Source organism: Schistocerca serialis, chromosome 3, assembly GCF_023864345.2.
Source record: "Schistocerca serialis cubense isolate TAMUIC-IGC-003099 chromosome 3, iqSchSeri2.2, whole genome shotgun sequence".
NCBI classification, from domain to species: domain Eukaryota; kingdom Metazoa; phylum Arthropoda; class Insecta; order Orthoptera; family Acrididae; genus Schistocerca; species Schistocerca serialis.
Genome location: NC_064640.1, coordinates 877,428,873 through 877,456,152, shown reverse-complemented (window position 1 = coordinate 877,456,152; position 27,280 = coordinate 877,428,873). Strand labels below are relative to the sequence as shown.

Here is a 27,280-nt window from a genome sequence, read left to right as displayed (position 1 = left end):
CACGAACACATGAACAGAGAAAGTTAATAGTTAAAATTAATATACATAGTGTTGCTACAAGAAAAGAAAAGCTTTCACATATAATATTGCTCTCAAGCTGCAAGAGAAGCTAAGCTTTCGCATATACTGTTGAATTTTTAATAATGACATAAATGTCCGATCTTCAGGGTTCGAAATTCTTCTAAATGGCTCATCATCAAAGAGTTAATTTTTAAATGAGAGTCAAACGCTCTGTGACTTAATAAACTCGTGGTACATTCTTGCACATAGTTCAACTTACCTAAAAGGATATTTACTTTGAAAATAACGCTTTTCAAACCACTATTCGCAATATTTTCCCGCGAACTGTTAGAAATAGGTTCGTTTCAGCAGTTGCCAGAGAGCGCAGATAACAGGCGACACCGCACTTGGGTAGCTCTCATGACGTAGGAAGCCCCTAGGTACGTACGTGTAAAACATTGAAAGATCATACATTATGTCATAAAAGAAACAAGACATCAGAGGATACAGCAAGAGCATCGGAATTTCATGAACCATATTAAAATGTGCACATTTTAAATGCATACAGGGCACATTCGTATGTCCACATTCCCAATGAACTAGACCTCGACCTGATATTAAGCTTTTCAGTGTGGTTTTTGGGATGTAAATTTTCTTGAAACACCAGTACTGTATTATATCATGTTTGGTTCTTTATTATGGCATAATGCCATATGTGCTAGAAAATGAAAACGTGCACTTGAAATGCAGCGAACAGTTGAAACTAGCCAGTACTGTGGAATTAAACATTTTGTTTCAAATACATTGACTGCCTCTGCAGAAAAGGTTAACAAAAGTCAAATTTCTTTAGCAAACAGACAAAAATAACTTCACTGTTCTGCAAGGCGATTAATACTTGACTGTCAGAAATGTGAAAATAAAATAACATCTGAAACTAATGACATATTTCAGCCTTCGTAATTATGTGAATGTGTTTTAATTCACTTGATAGCTCCCAGCCACAGATATACGTTTTGTTTTCATTTGACGTGAGAGTAAACAAAGGGGAAACAGTAAAATCACTAAATGTATACACGAGTCACGTGGAGACTACCCACTATAGCTCAGACTGCTCTGCGCATCAGCCTCAGATCTACATTTGCGAACCGGGTCGATACTAAAAAAAATCGAATTTTCAAAATATGTTCATCTCGTAGCGCACATTTTTCCGAAAAGTCTGAAACAGAAAACATATGTATTCGAGGAAATGTAAGACATATTATTTGGTCGTAAGTATGCAAAAGTGCAGTGCCACACCTATTCATCAAGCATTTTTCTACCGCACGTCCAAACTATATTCAGGACAGTGGAAATTGAAATGTCCTTTGGTGCCTCTCCTGCTCCCAGTCGGCCGGTTTGACAGCCTGCCACTCTTTTAAAAAAATCTTGCAATTAATAGCGGATGGGACTATCTGTAATCTAGAGAACAAGAACTCTTCAGAAAATCTGAACCCTTTATTGCCTACTAGTTAATAACTTGCTGTTTTGTGTGACATAAAATTAAATATAGGCTACATAAAACCAATAAAGACAAGAGATAAGCAAGAAATTATGCATTTCTTCAATTCTTAGCTCCTAGCATTTTTTTTTTCTCCAATCTTGCTACAGCTTTACATGGCATGCTTTCTTTTCTGCGAAAGAATCTATTACGTCATCAAAGTTCGTCAAACATTTTGTTACATGAAAAATCGAAATGTCGTTATCTAATACTGAAAAAGCTGTTAATACAAATAATACCCAAGACTGGTGTGGTTTCTCGATCGATTACGTCTATTTTGTCACTGTCTGCTAGATAAAACAAAACAGGCCTTTCTAATATGGCAGCAATTTTGTAACACGCCAAATAAATGAGACTGTTTTGGCACAAATGGCCATTTTTATAACATCACAGAATATAATCCAGTAAGTATCAATATCAAATGCCTATTAATCCTACTACAAGCAAAAAGCTCTATGTTAGGAAATAATTTCACATTTCATTCATATGCACCAGCTTCTCAAGCATGAGATCGAAAAGAAGTATTACGAAATTTTTATATAAATTTGGAATCGTCTTATTCTTCCATAATTTGTGTGATGTCCCCATTTCTTCTCCTTCCTCATTCTAACAAACAATCTTGTCATTACCAATTCTGTAGCTATTGCTGTCACTGTCAAAACTTGTTCGCCGATTAACTTCACTAACCCTGCCAGAATCACAGGTTTAGTTATCCAGTGAATATTTTCCGGTTACGCTTTATTACATGTTCGAACAACACGTCTTCTGTGTTACTTCCACAACAGAACTGAAGCGGCTGCTAGCCGGCGACTGTACTATTGGTCCTTACTAGTGTAGCGATCCGGCCAAAAATTTTCTGTCAAAATTTCATTTTCTTGGATATACCAAGAAGATAATACGTAATCTTTCTCGCCTGTTATTCCTGTCAGTCGTTTATTTCCATTCTGGTGTTCTGAATCTGTGGATTTTGCTAGTAATTATAACAATGCTGATCATTCGCAAACCCAATCAACCACATAATCAGACAGCGATTGGCATTCATCCGTTCGGCTTTACTCCCTCAGCTCGGATAGTCCCGTCCCCTTTTGTCTGCGGAAAGTTTATTTCTAGATGGGACGAGGATTCTCCTGACAGAGATACCACGTACACTACGCATGCATTCAAAAGTCAACTTATGGTTCATTCTAAAATCAACTTAAAATGTGTTCAAAAATGTTCAAAAACCAACAGGGAAGTGTTTCAAAATCATATGAATAATCGATAAACAAACGTGCGCTGGATGCTAGGTGCTTTGTGAAACAAGTTTTTTTCCCCTCAAGAATATGAATTTGGCGCTCCCTTTTCCCGGTAGCATCTAGCTGCTTGCTGCGACTGCTTGCACAGCCAACAGCCACATTCTTATTGCCAGAAGTGGGAGAATCTACTACTCAAACGTGACTCAACTGTGCATGCACATGATCCCGCACGTAACTGCTAAAACAAATCGAATGTAAACATTGCGACTTCACACTCATTGGAGGCAACTTGTTATATGAAGCACTGCATAGTGTTCCTAAAGCTTTGACACATTTTCAATTGGCAGATGTTTGCATGAGCACTGTGTGTCGTTGTTGTATATGGCGCATTTCCTTTGCAATTTAAGTTATTTTCGTTTTTTCTCTCGTTTATGTTTTATTGTTTAAGTATTATTCTGCAGTAGCGGGATACAGTAATATCCTTTGTTAGAGTATTGGTTCTTACCAGTCAAAACTACAAAAATTTAACTGAAAACTAAAACAATGAAAAATTCCCGGAATTCTAAAAATATCCCAGGTTTTTCCCGGTTTTCTCCCAGATGAAAAAATTCCCGGGTTTTTCCCGGATCTCACGGTTGTCCCGGGTTGCATACACCCTGTATATCTCACATTGCTCACCCTGTATCTATCACATTTTTTCTGACCTATTGTAATTGGATAGATCTACACAGCAAGCAGCAGCAGGAGAACACACATATAAATGTATTGAAATTTGCAAGTTTTTGGAGCCGGTGGCTCCTCCTCCTGGCAGAATGGTTGAAGGGGAAGGAAGAGAGGTGAAGGAAAAGGCATGGTGAGATTTAGAGGATACATGTCTCCCCTGAACTGGGGTTCTGGGTGACTTTTCTTAACTCTCCGTTTCCTAAATCTCACCTGTCCTTTTCCCCTTCACCCTTTTCCTTCCCTTTCAACCCTTCTGCTAGGAGGAGGAGCCACTGACTACAAAAGCTTGCAAATTTCAATACCTTTGTGTGTGTTTTGTCCTGCTGCCACTTGGTAAGTAGATTTTTTATCTATTCAATTACATTATATTTTCAAAAACTGATTGTTTTCATTGGCATTTTGCTAACAGATGGTTATTGTTACAGGCAATGTTGGATTCAGAAAAGTTGCACAACAGAATCTTGTATGATGCTCAATTTGAAGAGAAATCATTCATGAATAGTGGGAAAGAACAGCTTACACACACAGCAAATCCTCTAAAATTTCTTCAGCAGTATATGAGGAATCTAGTGATAAGACTAATCTGCCATCACCTGAACTGAAACTGTGTACCCCAAGAACAACATACAATGCTAAAACCAATGTAACACCAAAAAAAGTGTGAAGCATTTCCAGACCTGAAAGACATTACAGAAATACATGAGAGACAAATTAAAAGAAAACCTGTATGGATGATGATGATGATGATACTCAAGGAAGCTTGTACCGAAACAGAAAATTTGTAATATGAACATATCTTTTAAAAAACATATCTTCCTACTCGTAAAAAATTAAGGGTACACTGTTGTTCAACAGAAGCTCAAATAATATTGCCCATGTTTTCAGCAGTTTCTGATTCCCTTATTGTTCCATGGCACTGGGTGAAATGCAATGCGAGAATAAAAAGCGTAAAAAGGTCCTATTTTGACAAAGATCTCCCTCTAATTTTAGTTTACAAATTTCCAGCAGTATACAAAATTTTACAAAAACTGGGTATGGTATTACTTGGCCTGTCTACAATTACATACTGGATTAGTGCCACAAAATTCCTACCTAGCTTTAACAAAAATCTTTTAGAAAGGGTATATGTAGTGTCTTCTGATGGGACATCAATTATGCAGTGTCTGGAATGCACTAAAAATCTAGATTTACTAGAAGGTCTACAGGATTCAGGTGATGGGGGAAAAAACCACTTCCTGCAAATTATGCACTTGTTTTTATGATTAGAAATATCTACAGTAACTGGAAACTGCCCGTTTCATACTTTCTGTTACATACAGGAGTAAAACATGTGAATTTATTGGGACTCTTACATGAGATAATTATTTTATTGGAAACGCAAACCTGGAAACAAAATTAGTCATTCGTGATCAGGAAGCCAGTAATCTAAGCATGCTCAAGATATTACAGGTTACACCAGAAAGACCTTATTTCACTGTAAATGGACAGTAAGTGTTTGCTATTTGTTATTTTCCACATTTATTCAAAAACATTTGAAACAATTGGCTTAGTGGCAACTTCACTGTCAATAATGCTGTTATCTGTGATTTGAAGATGTTAGGATGACATACGATTTGACAAGGAGGACAAAAAAAGTAGAACGTTGTTGAAACAACACTCATTTAGAACCTGATTCATTCCCTATAATGAATGTAAAAACAGCAGTTGAGGTCCTCAGCCACTCTACTGCTGCAACTGTTAGAACTTGTACAGCAACTACAGAATTGCAGAGTGATACAGCTGCAAACACAGCTTGTCTTATAGAATTTATGAACAACTGTTTGACATTTTGAATAGTAGGACAACATTTTCCACTGCAAAAGAAATTTTAGGTATTGTACATAAAACTGACAAAAAGACAGGTAAAATCACAAATCACCATGTATTACAAGGACTGTTAATGTTACTGTTCTATTTTTGTAGAGGAACAAATTGTTAGCATTAAGTTTTTACTGACTAGCAGACTGACTCAAGATGCCCTAGAATATTTACTTTCAGTGTACCATAAGAAAGGCTGCAACAACTGGAACCCCACAGCAAGAACACTATGGTGCTTGTTCTGAACCAGCACTATTAATTCACTAATGAAACCTAGTGACATTTTGAACTGTGAAGAGGATACTGATAAGATGCTGTTAATGAACAACTGAGAGTTGCAAAAGGAAGACAATGAACCTCAGCTGTTGGAGATCTCTGGAAACATGGTAATCCCTAACATTTCTGGTCCCTCTGTGACTCTTCAGCTGGGCTCAGCACTCCAACCATTTAGTTCAGCAATGTTATTGAAATGTCGTTCCATGCAGACTAGTCCTGTTTCGTACATTTAGGATCCTTACATGAAATCCATAACTGAAAAATTTCACGGTATGGATTATGAGGAATGTAGAGCAGGTAGACTTTATATTTTAAATCACCATGCTAAAGGCAAATTATGTTATAGTTGCAGAACTATATTCGAAGATAAGTTTTGTAAAACTCTCCCAAAACTTAAGCTACTAAAAATATGTAGTTTATTTATACTGTGCTGAAGTGATGAATTAAAAAATCTGTTACAGTAATTGATTTGTCTTTCCTTCATCACTTTGTACCATTTAAATCTGAGCAAAACAGTACTGTTTGTGGCAGTGGTAGATGCGCTGACAGCATTTTGGAGATTTTTTACAGTCTCACAATTTTCTTTTTTTTTTTTTTATTAATAACATTCTTGAATATATAATTGTTCAGTGCATAGGTGAAATGACATTCACTTACAACTAACTGTAATCAGATGCAAAATATGGTTGGGGTTCTGGTTAAGAATGCCTACAGAAATACTCACAAAAGAAGCCCAAATATGTAACAGGAACTCTGAACAAATCATTTACTTGATCAGTGGTTGTAATGAGCTTTCTACACCCGTTATCCATCAGTTAAGTTTTTATTTGCTGCAGTGAAATCTGTGTGTTTATTGTACATGTTCATTTTAATGTCAAGCCAGAGTAGTCAGATTGAAGAATAACAGTAAATGAAAGAGTAGTAGCTGCTTGTCTACTTGTGCCATCCACAACTATTGTGTATCACTGGAGCTCACAGGTGATTTCTTACATTTGGATAAATTTATTCATATTGTTGCTACTGTCTGATACTCAGGAACTACAGAAATCACTATAATCTTATTGGAAACTGTAAAGAGCAAAGCAAGAAACAAATCACTGAAACAGCGGTAGTTGGATTTTCTATAAGACTTCCCTCTCTAAAACAATCAGCTTCCGACAGCTCACAATTGTTTGTTTATAGTTGCATTCGTGCAACATTTGTCAGTAAACTAATTGATAAAATTCAATGACACTGGCAAGAATTTTAATGATTCCTAGTGCTATATATGCAAGTGGAGATTTTTTGTATCCGCGTCATCTATATCAAACAAGCTGCAGGAAAGAGACCATGGAGGGCAATGAATTTTTAACTATGCGACTGCATAAACCCGACAATTTATCACAAAGCTTTTATGACAGTACAGTTTGTATTCAAACTCTAAGTCATTAGGAATGTTTACAAAGGTTACTTTTCATTTGTTTCATTTATTTAACCTGCATATAATTTTAAGGACTACGCCTACAGAAGAAATGAATTTCATTTATAAAATTACAGGAATTAATCAGTGTATGACCTTCAGCTGCAGTCAGCTGTGGGGCAAACACACATGGTGTCTAGAGCTCTGGCCTTCTGCTAATCAGTAGCAAACCCACCCTCACACATTTCACTGAAGAAACAGCACTGCCAATTCTGTGGCATGTGTAAGTCAACGAGCATCATAGCATTGCCTGTGACATTTGCTGTCCAGTGCAAAAAACTATTTGCCTGTTCTGCCGTAAGGATGATCAATCTGTTTCTTTCATGATCTAAGATTAAATTGTAAGTCTGAGACTAGGATTGCAGCAATGGAAAAAAAGAAATCCTACAGTGGATCAGGGTCCTAGGCTTGGCAGCACATGCTCACAAGAAAGTCTAAAGATCCTTGGGAACAGGATGGCATTTCTGAAGAGCATGGAGACAGCACAGAGGAAGAATAATCATGTTTTTCAGCCACATCTCTTTATATTTCCCATTGACATTCCTCACATCTATACACACAATGATAATGTACATTCCCACACAGCTTTTCAATAAAATTCTAAAACTAACTTTAGAATTCCTGAATAAATGCCCAACAATAATGTTTACCTTCACACAAGAACCTTGATGAGATAGCTCCAGACAGATGCTGTGTTGGCAGCTATGTACACATTAGAAACTTGCTTTCCAGCTGATATACTTCACCACTACTACAGTGATCAACACGATCAAAATACGAGGGCTGCCAGTATAATCTGAAACATAAAGTAATATTAACTGCAATAATGTAGACAAAAGTTTGAATGTGTACCTACCACTTGTTACTGTCCTTTTTGTTACCCATGCCTTTTATTTGCTATTATGACATTTTTGTAAGAGGAAAAAAAAGGACACTGACAAGACTCAATGTGAAAAATATGGATAAAAAAATTGACTCTACAGAGCCCAGTCTCATGTTATAATATAAGCTTCTTTCCAAAGCTTAAAAATCTCCTCTGGTAAGTCTTTTATATCCATCTCACATTGATATTTGTTTTGCAATGTTACTGTAATGGTTTGGTGGTGCTTACTAAAATTAAATGAAGCAACTCATTTTATAATCAAAGATTCAGCTATAAAATCAATTTCAGTTAAAATGTAGTGTACCAAACCAGTTTTTGGAGACAGATTGTGATGCAAAGACATTTACTGCTACTGAAGATATTAACTTCACAATTGTGAGGATCAAAGATTTAGCTGCCACTGTGAACACAATTTTAAGCAATGTGTAAAACTGGGAATAGAATAAATTATATGGTCTAAATCAATAGTGTCACTTACTGGAGCAATGCAGAAATAATGCTTATTTCATCTATAAGGTGCATATATATACGACAAATAAATTGTGATAGCTGAATAAAAGAATTTAGCAACCAGATGAAACATAAATATTGCAAAATATTGATAAAAATCACTATCATAAGAAGTCAAAGTTTACTATAGGGGCAGTGCCCGCCACTCACTCACCCCATACGATATACACTGATCAGCCAAACATTATGACCACCAACCTACCGTAGATATTAACCTGTCCAGGCGATAGCAAGAGTCACCTGGCAGGGAATGACTGCTAGTCATACACACGCACAGTGTATGTAGTATCAGTGAGAGTGCTTCCGTGTGCAGAATGGGAAAGGCTCGTGATCTACCTAACTTTGACTGAGGGTAGGTTGTGAAGGCCCAGATGCTCCGCACGAGCATTTTCGAAACTGCACAACTTGTTGGGTGTTCAAGACATGCTGGGGCGAGTGTGTTCAACATGTGGCAAAACAAAGGTGAAACCACATACTGACATCGTGGAGTTGGGCAGCTACCCTTTATTACAGATGTCGGCGTTGTAGGCTGGGCATACTGGTAAAACAACAGGACAAATGTTAGAACTAACATCAGACCTCAATGCTGAGCAAAGTACAAATGTGTGTGAACACACAGTGCACTGAACACTCCTACCAATGGGTCTCTGCAGCCAAAGACCTGTGTATGTGCCATGATAATGCCATGACATTGGCATCTATGACTGAAATGGGCACGTGACCCTAGGCACTGATGTTGGTGCAGAGACAGAGCATTACATGGTCTGATGAATCCGGATACCTTCTTCATCATGCCCATGGGAGGGTGAGAATCTGTCCTCTCCCAGGAAAACAGCTCCTCGACACCTGTACTACGAGACAGAGACAAGCTGGAGGCAGCTCCATTATGGTCTGGGGAACATTCACATGGGCATCCAGTGTCCAGTGGAGTTCGTGCAAGGCACCATGATGGCCAAGGAGTATCGTACACTGGTTGCAGACCACGTACAAACTCCCTCCAGCGACCTACAAAGGCCTCTCTGCGGCCATGCCATGATGTGCCACAGCTGTTATCCATGCCAAAGGTGGACTTATCGGCTATTAGGTAGGTGGTCATAATGTTCTGGCTGACCAGTGTATAGTTAAACAGCAAATCAGTTTCACAGACAATGGGACAATAATTTGGATACAGAGGAATGTTCAATGTGAGTTGTGCTGTGACCAGTGACGCAGGAAACATGCGACAAATGTCATAAACAATATGATGACTATAACGTGATGTTATTGGTGTTCTTTTCAAATGAGCTAAGCTACAGATAAGTCTGTCACCACAATCAGATTTTTTTTAGTATCAGATTTATTGGCTTTGTAACTCACAATCAGTCATCTTCCAATCTTACCTAGACCTCGGGCAAAACTACAGGTCAGTCTGTCAAGAGAAACCAAGTTTTTTTTAGTATCACCTTCGTTGGCTTCGCCAACTCACAACCAAACTGCTATCTTCCAACCTAGCCTATACCTCAGGCTAAGCTGCAGATCATTGTGTCACCACAACCAGTTTGTTGTCTTTGCCAACAACAAAACTGTGACTATATTCACCAAAAGGTGATGTGACAGTAACCATTAACATTATATCACTGGCCAATGCCGATCACTCGTACTGAATATTTGTCTTGACCTAATAATTCCATGTAATTAGTGGGCGGTGAGAAAAGAGATTATGTATTTTGCGAATCGAAACTATTCAATATTCTTCACAGAGTATTTTTGATTAGAGTGGATGATGATAGGTTAGTTTCAATATTTTTTCACTGCTTTCTTAGAATAACCTTGCCGTAACACACAGACCTGTTTCATAGCTGAAGGTCTATATTAGATTGGAAAGTAACAGATTGGTTGTGGGTAGGCAACAAAGTATAAACATGTACAACCACAAAAAAGATCCAACAGTACCATGAAACTGGAACACATGCAAATGTTGCTTCGGATGGTACTTACATGAGGAAGTGGAGAGAAAAATTTAATTTGTACACTGATAAACAGTCTTTTTATCTGACTTTACCACTGAACTGAATGATAGTTACATACATGTGAGCAGTTTTGGTAATGGTGTGGTGTTAAGTTGGAGAATGTAAATGTTACAGCACATATTTAATAATCTCACTTTTTCAGATATAGTGGAGAGGTTTCAAATTTAGATCTGGGCATGCAATATAACTTGGTGATCAGGGACTAAGTGTGAGCACTGCCCCTTCTACCTCCCAGCTGCCATTTTAAAAATATATGACAATGAAACTGTATGCTATTTAAGGATTGGACACTACTATATTAATGTGATTTGTCAACAAAGCCAACAGAATTCACGATAAAATATGAAGCACAGTATGCGAGTATGTAATATCAATTTTCAAGCTAGGTACTTTGCTGAAATTTGCATCACTTCAAAAAGTGTTTATTTAATAAAATTTTGTACCAGTGCATGGCCTATGTCAGAATCCGGGTCAAAGAAGTGTACTGAAAATTTTGTATCAGATCCAATAGCACTTCCAAGGCAATTGGAGTTCAATATGAAGCACAGTATGCGAGTATGTAATATCAATTTTCAAGCTAGGTACTTTGCTGAAATTTGCATCACTTCAAAAAGTGTTTATTTAATAAAATTTTGTACCAGTGCATGGCCTATGTCAGAATCCGGGTCAAAGAAGTGTACTGAAAATTTTGTATCAGATCCAATAGCACTTCCAAGGCAATTGGAGTTCACGTGGTACATGATAAACCATTTAATAGTCATACTGGGCCTGTGAATTACAAATAAAATGTCTCCCCCGTACGGGAATAACATTAATGGGATGTAAAAGTACAGGTGTGGCACATGAATGATGACATATGGAAGTTTGGGTCTGGCCTTGAGTCATGCTCAGATAGCCAAAGCAGTAAAGACAACTGCTTGCATAAAGTGAGAAATACAGGTTTGAGTCACAATTCGGCACAAATTTTCATTGTTGTCATTCCACTATACAGCTGGAGGTGGTTCATATTCACAACTGTGAATAAATTTTATGCCATTTAACATTCAGTAACATGCCTAAAGTGAAGCATCAGCATTGCTTGTATAATCCCATGGGATGATTAGAGTACAGCAAACATGGCACTTCCAATTCAGTCCAGGAAATGAGTAGTGGATATACGATAATATCCAAGCGATGACAATAAGCTTTACTGATGAATTTTGTGCAAGGAACAGCATCCATCATAACTTGCCATGAAGTTCACATGCAGATACAATCTGTAGATATATTAAAGAGAATGATCATATACACTCAGTCACAGGTAAAGAAGGTGACAGACTTCAGTTCATCTGTAAATACTGGAAACACTTAATCAGGCTACAAAGAAGATTGATTGCAAAACAATTGTGCAACTCTTAGAATATTACTCAAGCATGTGGAACCCATTCCAAATAGGACTACATACACTATACAGGGTGAAGCAAAATTCGCACACTCGGGCTTCGCAGTGCGACTCCTCACACGCATGCGATAAAAAAAATGTCTGTCCCAAAATTTCATCTGGCGAGTATATCTGGCAGAAAAAGGACATTAAAGAGTGACAATCTGTCAACACTGTAACAACACGTATGGTAACTACATCTGACAGGACATTTTAATCTTGCTGCACAGTTGGCACAGTGGATAGAGTTTTGGGTTACCATGCAGGAGGTCGAGAGTTCTATCCTGGGTTGGGGTGCATTTTTTTTTTATTTGCTAATTTCATCCTGACATTTGATACTGTAATATACACCATTTCTTATGTCACATGTACCCTAAATTTACAACATTTTGTAACGCTGAACACAACAAATACGTGGTTAGACAAATAAGAAATAGCCAGTTGAAACAATTAATCAAACCATGGCGATAACACATACAAATAGTAACCGAGTTTGGATGTTATTCGCAAAGCACGTTGCTAGTCCTACTGATAATGTAAGGCCCTAATGAAATGTAGTGGACCTGAACGAGGCAAGAATAATAGTTGGTACTAATCTATGTTAACATTAGAGGAGGGTACTAAGAAAAGAGGTTTTGCTTCTAGTGGAGGAAGTGGTGCGAATAAATTCGAGCCTATGACGTGGAAAGGGCATCTTTCAAAGCTGACCACTCTTCCATTTCTACAATTGTTGTATGTAAGTGCAAACGTTTTCCAGAGGACCCGCTGCAATCGCTGTTGATGATTAAGATGTCAGATACTGTACCACTTGGACTACATTTACCAAATAAAAAACATATGCTTGAACCCAGGATCAAATCCTCAGCCTCCTGCATGCTAACCCAAAACTCTATCCACTGCACCAACTGTACAGCACAACTACAACATGTTGACAGAGCTAGTTACTATACATGTGGTTACAGTGTTGCCAGGTTGCCACTCTTTAACATCCTTTTTCTGCCGGATGTTCTCGCTGGACAAAATTTTGTGACAGACATTTTTTTATCGCTTGGCATGTGAGGAGTCGTGCTGCGAATTTCACTTCACCATGTATACAAAGAACGGCAGCATGTATGGTCATTGGTTTGTTTGAGCCATGAGAGTGTGTCATGGAGATACTGAAAAACCTAAATTGGCACATATTTGAAGATAAACACCAACAACCCTGCAAAAGCCTACTTACTAGGTTTCAAGCACCAGCATTAAGTGAGGAATCTAGAAATATACTACAACATCCTACATATTGCTCCCATAGGCACCATGAATAAAAGATTAACTAATCGCAGCAAGCACACAGGTATTTAAGCAATTATTCTACTCGTACTCCATATGTGACTGGACTGAAAAGAAACACTTACATGTGATACAATAGGAAATAGCCTCTGCTATACACTTCAGAGTGATTTGCAGAATATAAATGTAGGTATACTAAATAGGTTTCACAGATATACCTGAACAGTACAACAAAGATAATTCTAAGCTACTGTACGGTAGTGGTGAGCCTGATCAAGAGTGTCCACCAATATGGAAGAAAGTAGAAAAGGGTCTTTAACAGCATGCCCAAAGAAATATCGACAAAACAAGAGTTAGTTACATGTTCCATGGAACATTTGGTCTGTCAAGACATTTAACATCACTGGGTAAGTGATCAAAAATTTTCGTTGCAGCATTGTGTACCCCTTTTGTGCTAAAAACAACCTTAATGATGTAGAGTAATAAATGTCATTTTTTTTATTTTGCCATTGTAATTATGTACCGTGTGATCGAAAAGTCAGTATAAATTTGAAAACTTAATAAACCACGGACTTATGTAGATAGAGAGGTAAAAATTGACATACATGCTTGGAATGACATGGGGTTTTATTAGGATGGAGCTCCACCCCATATTGCTAGACGCGTGAAAGCTCTCTTGCGCGCTTCGTTTGGTGATAATCGTGTGCTCAGCCGCCACTTTCGTCATGCTTGGCCTCCCAGGTCCCCAGACCTCAGTCCGTGTGATTATTGGCTTTGGGGTTACCTGAAGTCGCAAGTGTATCGTGATCGACTGACATCTCTAGGGATGCTGAAAGACAACATCCGACGCCAATGCCTCACCATAACTCCGGACATGCTTTACAGTGCTGTTAACAACATTATTCCTCAACTACAGATATTGTTGAGGAATGATGGTAGACATATTGAGCATTTCCTGTAAAGAACATCATCTTTGCTTTGTCTTACTTTGTTATGCTAATCATTGCTATTCTGATCAGATCAAGTGCCATCTGTCGGACATTTTTTTAACTTTTGTATTTTTTTGGTTCTAATAAAGCCTCATGTCATTCCAAGCATGTGTGTCAATTTGTACCTCTCTATCTACCTTATTCCATGATTTATTCAGTTTTCAAATTTATACTGACTTTTTGATCACCCGGTATATCAACATTCCTTTTGAACTGCAATAGATTACTTACAACGAACTACATGAGAGACTAAATACACTATGAAGCAGTATTCAAAATGCCCAACTTCTGAAACAGATGTCTACATGATGAGCATGGGTGGGCACTACATATTATTCTTACTGTACTTTTTTCAGCAATGAAGACTACCACAGAAAAATTATTCCATGATATCACTAAATGGAACTGACTTCTCTGTCCCTGAGATTTCCAATGATTCTAAGTGCAAATATGGTTTAACTAAAAAATTTTAGGAGTTTCAAAATGTGCCTTTTCCAATTTAAATTCTTATGAATACATACATATGAAAATTTTGAAGTTTTCGCCCTATTTATTATTTCTTCTCCATATGTTACACTTATCACTGGTGTAGTACCTCTAGATGTGCAGAACTGAATATGTTGTCTCTTATAAAACTGAAGGAGACACCATTCACAGAAAATCAGTCAATGACACTGTTAAGAAAATTTTTTACCATTTCTCCCATTGTTGTATTACTTGACCACAATGTTATTGCACCTGGGAGAGAGCACTTGGACAAGCTGAACCACTTGACAATATATGCAAAACTGTCTTTAAATCACTGACAATGTGATGCACTTTCCTTACTCATCTGTACTTGTTTAACATAATGCCACCATGTTTCTGATATTGGCTGCAGGAGGTCAAGTGCAATAACATCATGGTTGCATAGTATATATGCTTGGATTGGTTATAGTATTAGCGTCATCTGCAAAATAAACTAATTCTGATAGTTGTATATTAGACAGACAATTATTTACACATGAGCAACAATGGTGGACCAAGATAGAGCCTTTAGGAACCCCATGTGTGACTTGTCACCAGTCAGAAGAATCTCACCTGGTTACATTGATTGAATCACTAAGTACAACTTTCTGCATTCTTTCGGTTACATGTGACATTCCCTCCCAATGGTTGGCTATACCATCAATTTCATAAAACCTCAGTTTATCTAGGAGCATAATGTGATTCATACAGTTAAATACCTTAGACAGGTCACAGAAAATAACAAATGGCACTATTTTGTTACTTAATAATTGTAAACTTTGGAGTGTGTGTGTAAATGGTATTCTCGAAAAGGAACTCTTCTGAAATCCAAACTGTGATTGTTAGTGTTGCTCTGGTGGGATATTAATCAAGTATACATCACCACCACAAAAAATTTGTAAAATGTCAGCAGTGAAACAGGTCAGCAATTATTGGCATTTCTCCTATCACCTATCTTATAGAGTAGTTTAACAATGGCATATTTCACTATCAATTTTATTAAGTTGGTGGAGACATGATCAAAGCAGCTGATCTACTAAGAATACTGTAGCTTCAACGAGTACCACATTCAATATGGGAGGGCAGAAAAATTACAGTTGATTGGAAAAATGGAATAATAGCACTTCTTCAATAAAGGAAGCTGAAAGAAATGGAGCAATTATAGAGGAATCACCCCACTGTCTCATGCTTGGAAAATATTTGAGGAAATACTTGATAAGACTAAGGTAAATAACAGAACCACAACTACAGAAAGAGCAGTACAGATTCAGGGAACCCTGCACAACTATATATTTCATATCTACACTTAGAATGCAGCTGGAAAAGCAATGGAAGAAAGGCAGACATAGATCTCACTAAAGTGTTTGATAGTGTCCATACAGGAATACTTAACAAAGAAAAATGTACCTACAAGGCTAATTTAGAAAGTTAAAATGCTTTACAAAGGCTGCTGCAGTTGCATATTGGTACGAAATGATATTCTGATTGGCTCCAGACAGCTAAAGGAATCCAAAAGGACAGTGTCCTTTTTCCATTACTTTTCATCACTGTCTTGGAAGAAATTACGAAAGGAAAAAGGCAGAACAACAATGACACCAACACATTTGTATTTTCATTTGATGTAGTAATCCGGGGTAATACAGAGGAAGAAGCCCATGAGGGAATATCCACCTGAAACGACAATCTAAAAGTACAAAGACTAACAATATGTAAATCAAAAACAGTTATAATGTCAATATACTAGCAGAAAAACAAAGGAAAAATAAGGCTGGAATATACACAGCCAGAAACAGTACACGCATACAAATCTTGGGTACATCATTTCAAACATTAACAGGACACAGCACGAGATCAATAATTGAACTAAAAAATCAGCTCAGTTCTACCACGACGTTCAGAATCAGCTCTGAAGCAGGAATATTCTACGATGGGTCACATGAGTGACCTGTAAGCAATAGTTCTCCTTTGTAGACTTACTGCATTTCTCCAGTATTTTAACAAAACCAATGTCTGCTACATGTTTTACCCATTATTGAGCCTATGTGATCATTCCATTTCATATGTCCCTACTAAGTGTTAAACCCAGGTATTTGTACAAGTTCACAGATTCCAACTGTGACTCACTGATTTATAGTCTGGGGATACTATCTCTCTTCATTTTGTGAAGTGTACAATTTTGCATTTGTGACTATTTAAAGCATGTTGCCAGTCTTTGCACCACTATGAAATCTTGTGAAGGTCAGACAATATTTGTACACCATTCATACTGTACTTCATTGTAGATAAATTCATCGTCTATGAAATGTCTGAGGCTACTATTAATATTTTCCACAAAATCATTAATATACAACATGAACAGCAAGAGATCCAACACATTTCCATCTGGTACACCCAAAGTTACTTTTACACATGTTGATGACTCTTCATCCAAGATGACTGCTGCATCCTCCCTACCAAGAAATCCTCAATCAAGTCACAAATTTCGTCTGTTATACCATGTGATTGTACTTTTGATTATAAGTGTAGGTGTTGTGCTGCATCAAATGCTTTATGAACATCATGAACTACTGTATCTACCTGACAGCTTTGATCCATGGCTTCCGGGATATCATGTGAGAAAAGTGTGATAAGTAGTACGCTGATACAACACTTTGCTGAATCTCTCAAGAAACTGGACTTTAAACCCTTTTCTTCTCATTCTCCTCAACACTTTCAACAATATTTCAAAATTCTTACAACATGCTAACAACACAGAACGTCCAAGACCAGTAGAGATTTTCTGTCTTTTAATGTCATGTTCTCATGAGTATATTCCAACAGTTATTCAGCCAGCAAATGGGTGGACAATGCGACACCCCACACGCCCAGAATTGCTACAGAGTGGCTCCAGGAACAATCTTCCATGTTTAAATTCTTCTGCTGGCCACCAAACTGCACAGACATGAACATTATTGGGTGTATCTGGGATGCCTTTTAACATGATGTTCAGAAGAGAACTCCACCCCCTTGTACTCCTATGGATTTATGGACAGCTCTGCAGGATTAATGGTGTCAATTTCCTCCAGCACTACTTCAGACATTAGTGGAGTCCATGCCACGCTGTGTTGTGGCACTTCTGCATGCATGCAGGGGCCCTATTAGTTTCCTTGGCTCTTCGGTGTATTTTAGCATGTTAGAATATACACCATCCCTTGTACCCATAATATTATTATATGCATGATGATTACCCTATTCTTTCCAAGGTGTAAGGGTCCACTGTGACTTTTTATCTTAAATGATTGTACTCTTCTGTTTTTACTGTCTCTTACTTTTTGCACGAAAATGATGATAGCTCTAGGTTAGACTTTTAGTTGCACTATGACAGGTACACATTGCAGAAATAAGATACACTGCAAGCTGTCACTGTGCTGAGACCCTTATTGTTACAAATATTTGTGAACTTGTATGCTCCAACATTTAAAAAAAAAGATCAGCAGCTATCTTGTTGCCCACATAATACCTCCAGGCTTTAGCAGCCTGCTTGGGATAGGTTCTGTGAGCTTTACGGTATGTTGGTGTCTGCTGAGGGTGGACACTAAGTTTTACTCTTTTGTTGTCTGTGGTGCAGGTTCTCTGGGGCCTCCCTACTCCCTGAAGTGGTGCGCTTGTGTGTCTGTCGAGTTTACGGCGGGTAAGTGCCACAACAACAATGTTGTAAACTATTGCAGGGTAAATACTGTAATTTTCCTATTAGGCATGTAATAATAAGAATATGTAAAGGCGATTGTCAGAATTAAATGTGTTTCAGTTGTTCGTAAAGTACAATTTTGTACCCTTTACTATTCTGAAAGACCACTCACTCAAGTAGTTAATTTAGTACCTTACACACCATTTAAAGTAGATTCACACAGTTTAGAAGATGTCCAGCATATGTAAACAGTTGTGCTATTATGTGCTGTGTTTGTGTGATGCAACAAGGAACTGTGAGCAATATATTTATGGACTTAGCCTACTGCGCAAGATGCTTTATGTTTTTAAATATTTTAGTGATGACAAACCTTTTATAATGTCCTATTTCTATCCACTTGACATCTTGTGCATGAGGTCAGTGTAAAATGAACATGTTTAACAACAAACGATTTTAAGGTACGTAAATGTGCAGGCCCACTCCCAGTTTCTATAAAACCAATCTAAAACTTTTACATCAAATGCTACATCTTAATTTTGAGACATATTCCATGATATGCACCTTCTTACAACCCAAAGATGACAGTATAGTGTGATGAAACCAGTTGTCTTAAATAAAAACATTACTTTATGTGATCTTGGCTGGTGAATGGTTTATGACAATTAAACAGATGGCCCTTCAGTTCTCTCAAAATGAGAAAATTCATTCAATCTCTTCCTCACCTGCAGAATTAGTTGGCAAATAAATTTGTGCTACTGTGGTACCCGTGGGCTTCACATCTCTCTTGGCTACGAGAATGTGTTCACTCTGCCGTTCATAGTAGCTCACCTGTATTTCTATTTTCTTATGGAGAATGCCTGTTTTGTTTCTACTGATGACGACATCCTCATGAGAAGTCCCTGCTTGGAGATCCGAATGGGGGACAATATTTTACTCAAGAGGATGCCATCATTAATTAACCACACAGTAAAGCTGCATGCCCTCAGGAAAAATTACTGCTGTAGTTTCCCCTTGCTTTCAGTCATTCACAGTACCAGCACAGCAAGGACACTATGGTTCATCTTACAAGGCCACACCAGTCAATCATGCACTGTTGCACTTGCAACTGCTGAAAAGGGTGCTGACCCTCTTCAGGAAGAACCACGTGTTTGTCTAGCCCCTCCACAGATAGCGCTCCATTGTGGTTGCACCTTCGGTACAGCTACCTGTATCACTGAGGCACGCAAGCCACTGCACCAACGGCAAGGTCCATGGTGGTGGGGGGTGACACAAATGTAAAGTACAATTATGAAGACTCAGCTTGGGTCTTAAATGTCTCAGAACATATCATGAAGCGGAATGCTGTATATCCTAAAAGTTACATATTAATCAAGTAATGCACTGTACAGCACTAAAACATGAAACACAATGAGGGAGTGCAGGAAGAGGCTGGGAGCTTCTGAAATGTTGTCATGGCAGAGAACAGAAAAAATTAAATGGCTTGACAAACAAAGAGATGCTGAGAAGGATGGGGGTGAATGGCAATTACTAGACATTGGTGAATGTCAAACAAGAAATCTGATTTATTACATACTGTATACTGAGGTATTATTAAAACAGTTTTAGAAGGGCATGCAAGGGGAAAGAGAAAACTTGGATGGAAGAGGACTCAGATACTGATAAATATGCTCAATGGATAGTGTTACAAACACCCAAATAAGGAAGCTGCAAGCAACAAGGACTTGCTCACAGGACAGAAATCACTAATGAATGGAGCATTACACACTACTCTACAGGAAAAGCAAAAGTAAGTGAAGTTCATTTAAAAAAAAAAAGAAAAGAAAAAAATCAAGTACCTTAAACAGTGACATCTCATTCCTTATGGTAATAGGAGTAGGTGAAACAACGGAACAGGGAGGCTCATCAGTTCCACCAAATGCTTCAGAATTGACAAGAAGCAGTCAACAATAACAAAAAAAATCTTTTAAAGTTACATACAAATGGGGAGCAACAGAATAATTCTCTGAATTTTCCAGGCATGTTACTCATTACAGCATTATGATTAATGATAGCTGTGTAGCCACCTGCAATTAAACCAGAAATAACGCCCATTAAAATCCAATACGTGTAACTTCAAGCCATTACAAGAATTACAGTAATTCCTGTTATCTTGTTGACTTCGCCCAATCGCAACCAAAGTAGAGTAAAAGTTACGTGGTGGTCACCCCTCCTCCATCTTCCGTGGTTTAGGTATGATATATGAACAATAAGCATCGAAATATTAGCGGGAGCATCAAAATACTCGCATAATACTTGTCCATAATAATATATATTAGTTTTCTTGCTCTACATTACAGCGGTAGTTTTTATGACGAAATGTGAGTTTAAACATGTCGCGAACGTAAACATTACGGCACAGATTAAACTGTTATCACGAACACATTCGTTGACTTCGGTCAACTCTCAACTTTATCATTACCTTTGTGCCTAAGCCAAGCGCTACGTTAGAGATCAGTCTGTCACCACACCTAAGATTTAAGGGTGAGCAGGGGGTGGGGGGAGAAGTTGACGGTAGTATGTCAGCACTACCTACGATATATGTCAGAAAATAATTTGGAAGCAAAATACGAAGTTTCTGCATTCTGTTCTATTTGTTTCCACTTGTACGACTCCATACGATACATTATTATGCCTCGGCACAAGGCCAACATCTGGTAAAAGATGTATGTTTGCAATAATGTTTGAACCAAATTTCCAAAGTTATCAGCAGCGCGAGATGCAACATTTACTACACTGAAAACAATGCGAAAATTAAAACTGTTCAAGTCTCACTGCAAGTCAACACTAATGAAAACACGCAAGACTACACGTATTTGATTTTCGTTATTAGTAATCACTGCTTACTAGGAGCTCCTACGCAAATTAGCTAAACCGATACTCACAAGCAGAATGCAGGAAATTACAGTACTCTCTCACCGAATAATGGCATCTCACTTGCACAACAAAGTAAAAGAAATAAAATCAATACCACCAACATGAAGCAATTACAACCATATACAAAATGTAAGTCACGTTTTCAGCTCATTAACGTTTTATTTCTTCGCTCCACCTGATATGATGCCGCAAATTTTCCCAAACTCCCCATTACTTAGTGCCTGGCGTAAGTCCATGAAACATCGGCAGATTTCTCTTTTTCTTTCCGTTTAGGTAGCTTACAAACAATAGCACGCTGTTTTACAACAGTGTGATGCATGCAGTTACTAGAAAATCGGACACCACAAGAATTTCTGTTCCGTTTAAGTAAACAAATAAAGAAATACTTACGACACCACAATAATTGAACTATACACACAACCCAGCCTAAACAATTTACACTGTAGTTGACATTTCATCTTTGGTATGTTGACAGGGAATCCAAAGAAACATCACTGAACAATCTGAAAAGAAAAATATACCTTTTCCCACATTTCGTGACACCGTCTTTATTAAATGAATTTTTCATTTAGTATTATTATAACAGAGGGGACAAAGAAAAGAACTGTAAAGAAAACTGAAAGAAGTTTCGGACAGAATCAATTTACCAACAGGTCAACCACGAGATACATCTCACTCTCTATAGACACTTTATCTTAAATGTCACATGTAAATTCACAATGTTTAATAACCTTACTGTATTTTTCACACTAAAGTAAAAATGGAACGAAGAATCGGTTTTATTTAGTTGTTACTCTGCAGCCACGGCGGTTATCGATCTGCGAGACAAAGAGGACACGATATCTAAATACACTTGTTTGATCTTATGCTCTGCTTGTGTAAATAGTTCGTTGTAAGAGGTGCTTTTATATGTAAAACAAACATGTGTTTTCTGAATCAGGGGATTTCAGTTTGGATTACCTCTCACATCCCTAGCGACTCATAAAGTCTTATAGTTGTGACCCCACAAACAGTGAACATTATCTGAACTGGTACAATAGATAACGTTAACTTCGACTTCACAATTAAGTAAGAAGGTTCACATGTCTCCCGCAACTACGCAGCACTCTTGCACTGACCGCCGGGAATTTACCCACAACAGCACAAGACAGGAACCTCAGCCAAGTAAAGTTGTCGCCGTTCTGGACGACGAGCCCAGATTTGTGGTTTAAGCAAGTCGAGAGCGTTTTTGAGCAGCGAATCTGAATTATCAAGACAACTATTCTTTTTTAACAGTGAACCTTTAGCCTTCATTTCAACAAATTTCTGCAATTCGGAACTTTCCCTGCATCATTAAAAATCTCAAAAGTTGTACCAGTTTTCAAAAAAGGAGACAAAAATCTCCCCAAAAATTACCACCCAGTCTCAGTGGCTCCTGTAATTTTCAAAATATTTGAAACTCGTATATTTAATCAATAAGTAATTATTTTGAAGAAAATTATCTCCTTTCGAATAAACAGTTTGGTGACAGACGAGGAAAAAAATACCACCTCAGCAGTTCTTGATATTGTAAACTAGATAATCACTGCTTTTGAAAATGGGGGTAAAGCCTCACTAGTTTTATGTGACCTAAGTAAGGCCTTTGCTTGTTTCCCTTATGAAATAATAATTGAAAAACTTGGATTTTATGGAGTCCAAAATACAACACTGAAAATAATTGCTTCATACTTAAGACACAGAAAACAATATGTTTCAGCGAGGAAATGAAATTCTTTAATGAAAATGGTAGAGACAGGTGTACCACAGGGATCAGTTCTCAGACCATTTCTTTTCATAATTGCTGTCAATTATTTGCCACATCTTGTTCCTCAATCTGTGCTCTGCTGTGCAGATGACACAACAATAATTGCAACTCACAAGGACACATCAGCATTATAACAAATGTCACTGGAATCACTAAATGCTGCAGTAAAATGGTTCTCCTCTAACAAACTGTTGTGTAGTCCTGAAAAGACTCAGGATCTTCTGTTAGGACTATCTAATGATATAAAAAACTAGAACAGTTAAACTTTTAGGATTCCATATTGATTCCAAATTGGGCTCGGGAGAACACATCAGTCGCATTTGCAAAAGAATATCAAGGGTAACATACCTAATATGAAAACTGAGATATTTAGTTACTCCTAACTATTTAAGACTACATATTTTGCAATGTTCCAGTCTCACATTTCTTACAGACTGATAGTATGGGGCCACTCTACACATAAAGCAGATATATTTAAGATACAAAAAAAGTTGTGAGAAAAATGTGTAGGGCTTTAGTAAACTCAATATACCTACAATTGTAAATCTGTATGCATATGTCTCATCACTATACTTTATAACAAATATTGGAGAATTTCATACAAGTGGAGATACACACCATCACAAAACCAGAGGAAAAATTAAAACGGAAATTCCGAGACACAGACTGGTAAAAACAAGTCAGCTCAATTATAAGCTTTAACAAATTACCACCTTCAACATGGTCAATGACTTCTAAACTATTTCAAAGAATACTGTACAACTGGCTGGCTGAAAATCTATTTTATAATGTAATTGGAATTTTTGATGAAAATATGTGAACATATTTTTAAATTTTAAATATATTTCTAAACGTTTCTAGCTCTGTAGGTAATTCAGTATAAACCCTTGTAATTGTGTATATAATTAAGTATAAATATCTGTTATTGAGCATGTAATAAAATATACAAAACATATGTTAAAACTTAGAGTGCATAAACTAAACATATTAGTATTATGTATAAGACATAAAGCTTATTCCATTATGTTAATGTTGAATAGTATATAGAGACGAACAAAGATAAATAAGGATGTGTAATATCAACAAAACTCAGATAGTTCAGGCAGGGACCATGTTTCACACTCAATAGTATTTCCAATTAAAATTTTGTCTAATGAAACATTTTTCTCTAATCCCAGGGTTACTGTTTCAGAAACTGATCTGTGATGATCCAGTAGGAGACTAATCGTCGAAACAGGTTTTATTAGAACTCAAGACACTCGCAAAAAAATCTTTATGCTTGTTGTGGGTAAAGCACCTTCTACCCAGTATTAGGACTGTTTTAGCAGCTCATACTAATTTACCGCTCAAGGTTTTGGCTAATAAGGCGGAAGCCATTGTCAGTAGCTTACAGTATAATGTTCACAGCACTGTAGAGCCTGGCGCTAAGGCAGCCAGCTCTAAGCCAAGCATACACTGCATGGCAATGGCCAGTGGCCCCTTCCCACGCACTTTTTCTAATGCAATAGCCGATCAGCTGGCAGACAGCGTGTAGGCACTAAATGCCACACTATTGGCTTTGTAATGGATAACACAAGTTCGGAATATTTCGGCAACAAACTGTGGTCTTTCACTGGGCAAGGAGGTGAGAAGAGCCGAGATTTCTGTGGCTGGTTTTGGTACTGCCAACGGTTTGGCAGCAATGCCTGCAAATTCGTCACACCATGCAGTCACCCAACTGCATTTGACATTGAAGATAAACACAAGAAGATGCTGTAGCACCCTTCAATAACCAGCGGGCTTCGCTGATTCACTTGGTATTAAAGGAGAATATCACGTGGCGCCTATGTGGCCACCACAGAGCATTTAACACTCATGCAGAGCTGGATAAGTATTCAGTTCCTCACATGACAGACTTTAACCATGCTATTGCCCGAGATCAGACTTTTAGTATCACTAGTTGCAAAAAGGGATATTCACATTTACCATTGGCTCTGGAGGGTGCAAAAAACAGCTATTACTACTCCAATCTGTCTGTTTGAATCAACATGCTGTTTTGTTCAAAAACACAGTACATACATGGCAGACATTTTCACCAAGTTATCTGTGGTTTTGATTTCCTCTTCCATTCTATGAACGATATTTTGATGTTCTCAGCGTCCCTAGAACCACACAGATTGCACCTCCAACAATTGTTTCAAAATCATTGACATTGTCATAAGCCCAGAGAAGTGCATCCTACACAAAAAACAGTGTGTATTTTTTGGGATTCAAAGTGTCTGCTTCGGGTGTTGCACTGCCTTTGGGACGAGTGGTCAACATACACTACACTGTAGTGCTGCAAACGTTCAAAGAACAGAGAATGGAATTATCAGTTTCTACTGTAGACATATGTGAAATGCGGCTGAACCTCAGGCTCAACTGATGGAGAGATTAAAAAGTAAGTATATATCATGCTGAAGAAAAGTAAAATGGACATCATAACTACCATAAATTTTCAAGAAGATGAAGGAACATGTAACTCATGCAATTTTGTTCACCCATCCCAGACGTGATGGACTGACTGCATTAATTGTGGGCCCTAGCCAATTAGCTGTTGGTGCGGCACTACTACACTTGGCATTCTTTTTGCAGTTACTCACAATGGCACAGCAGAAATGGAACGCCATTGACAGGAAACTTTATACTATTAACTCTGCCATTCAACATTTCAAATGCTCTGTAGAAGGTAAACATTTTACAGTGTTCACTATGTGTCGCTGATGTCGTTTTTTCACAATGTAACAGATTCCCCCTGGCAATATGGGCAAACAGTGTATATAGCACAATTCACGACTGACATACAGTATGTTTTGTGTCAGCAGCAATGTGGTTCAGGACTACCCTTTGTGCTGCTGTGCGAGTATAAAAGCCATTCATTGGCAACAACGTGCAGTAGAACAAGGAACAGAGATTTCAAACAGCTGCAGGAACATGATACACACAACCTCAATCTGCCACCAGTCTATCTCAGAATTTGTTTATGGTCTGACACATCATACAGCTTACAGTGGCCATTCATATCACTTAAAGTCGGCGCATAGTCTTTGACGCTATTCGCAACTTGGCACATTCCATCATGTGGGCTACCATTAGATTTATTATGAAGAAGTCATGTGACAGGGAATAAAAAGGGATTGCCGCCATTGGGTGCAAGCTTGCGTACGGTGCCAACAATGCAAGATTGGTCGACATGTGTCAGCACCTTTGCATATCTGTGATACACTGACAGCTCGCTTCATGCATATTCATATTGACCTAAATCAGGGCTTAACAACTGGCCGGTTTTGAGCGCGAGTACTGGCGTCTGCTCAGGCACGTGCTCGCGAGCAGGTGCAAGGTCGCAGAGTAGGGAGGGAGGGGAGGGAGGGGAAATGCGCGCGCACGTATGAATAGGAGATCCGCAGCGTGCCTATTGAATTCGCGCCGACTGTGTAACGTTAAAGGTACTACGATCAGTTCTAACAGTCACTTGGCTGGTTAAGAATCATGTCAAGTCACCGTTGTGTAACACCAACCATGCTTTCGCTGTTCAACCCCCATTGGGAGGAATTGTATCTGTTTAGAGAAAAATATGGTGTTGCAAAATGTTTAGTATGTCACAAAACGCTGAATTCTTTTAGGAAATTTAATTTGCAGCGACATTATATGTCGTACCACGCGAAAGACTACGGAAGTGGAAAATATGATGGACCAGATCGTGCACAGGAAGTTATTAAACTTAAAAGGAAGCTATCCGAAGAAGATCTGGATGACGAAGAAAAATCAACTGAGGCAGCTTTCAGAGTGAGTTACAAAATTGCTTTGTTTTTAGCAAAATCCCTGCGCCCCTTCACTGATGGCGATTTAATAAAAGATGTTTGGTAGTTGCAGCGGAACATTTGTGTCCATCTCAAGTTGAACAGTTTCGGATTGTGCCATTATCTGACATGACCATTATGCGTCGCATACAGGACATGGCAGACGACGTCCAGAGCCAGCTTGCAAATATCTATAAAGATTTTATGGCGTATTCTCTAGCTCTGGACGAAAGTTTTGATATCACTGGAACAGCGCAGCTTTCCATATTTATTAGAGGTATTAATAGAGATCTTCAGGTGAGGAAGGAGCTCCTCGATCTAGTAGCCATGAAGAACACTGCAACCAGAGGTGATATTTTAAGTAGTGTTGAAGAAAGTGTTGAAAATATAGGATTGTCGTGGAATTCTTTAGTTTCAGTGTC

The 27,280-nt window shown here is 38.0% G+C and overlaps 1 protein-coding gene across 1 annotated transcript in view; it reads right to left on the bottom strand.

Moving 5' to 3' along the window:
- Window positions 1-21,760, bottom strand: part of LOC126471070 (uncharacterized protein C9orf85 homolog) — a 37,627-nt gene extending 15,867 nt beyond the window's left edge. The window contains exons 1-2 of the mRNA XM_050099143.1: window positions 21,648-21,760; window positions 7,738-7,883 (exon numbers count right to left, since the gene is read on the bottom strand). The gene's annotated coding sequence lies outside the window, so the exon portion shown is untranslated. The remainder of the gene's footprint in view (window positions 1-7,737; window positions 7,884-21,647) is intronic.
- Between the last annotated feature and the right edge of the window lie 5,520 nt (window positions 21,761-27,280).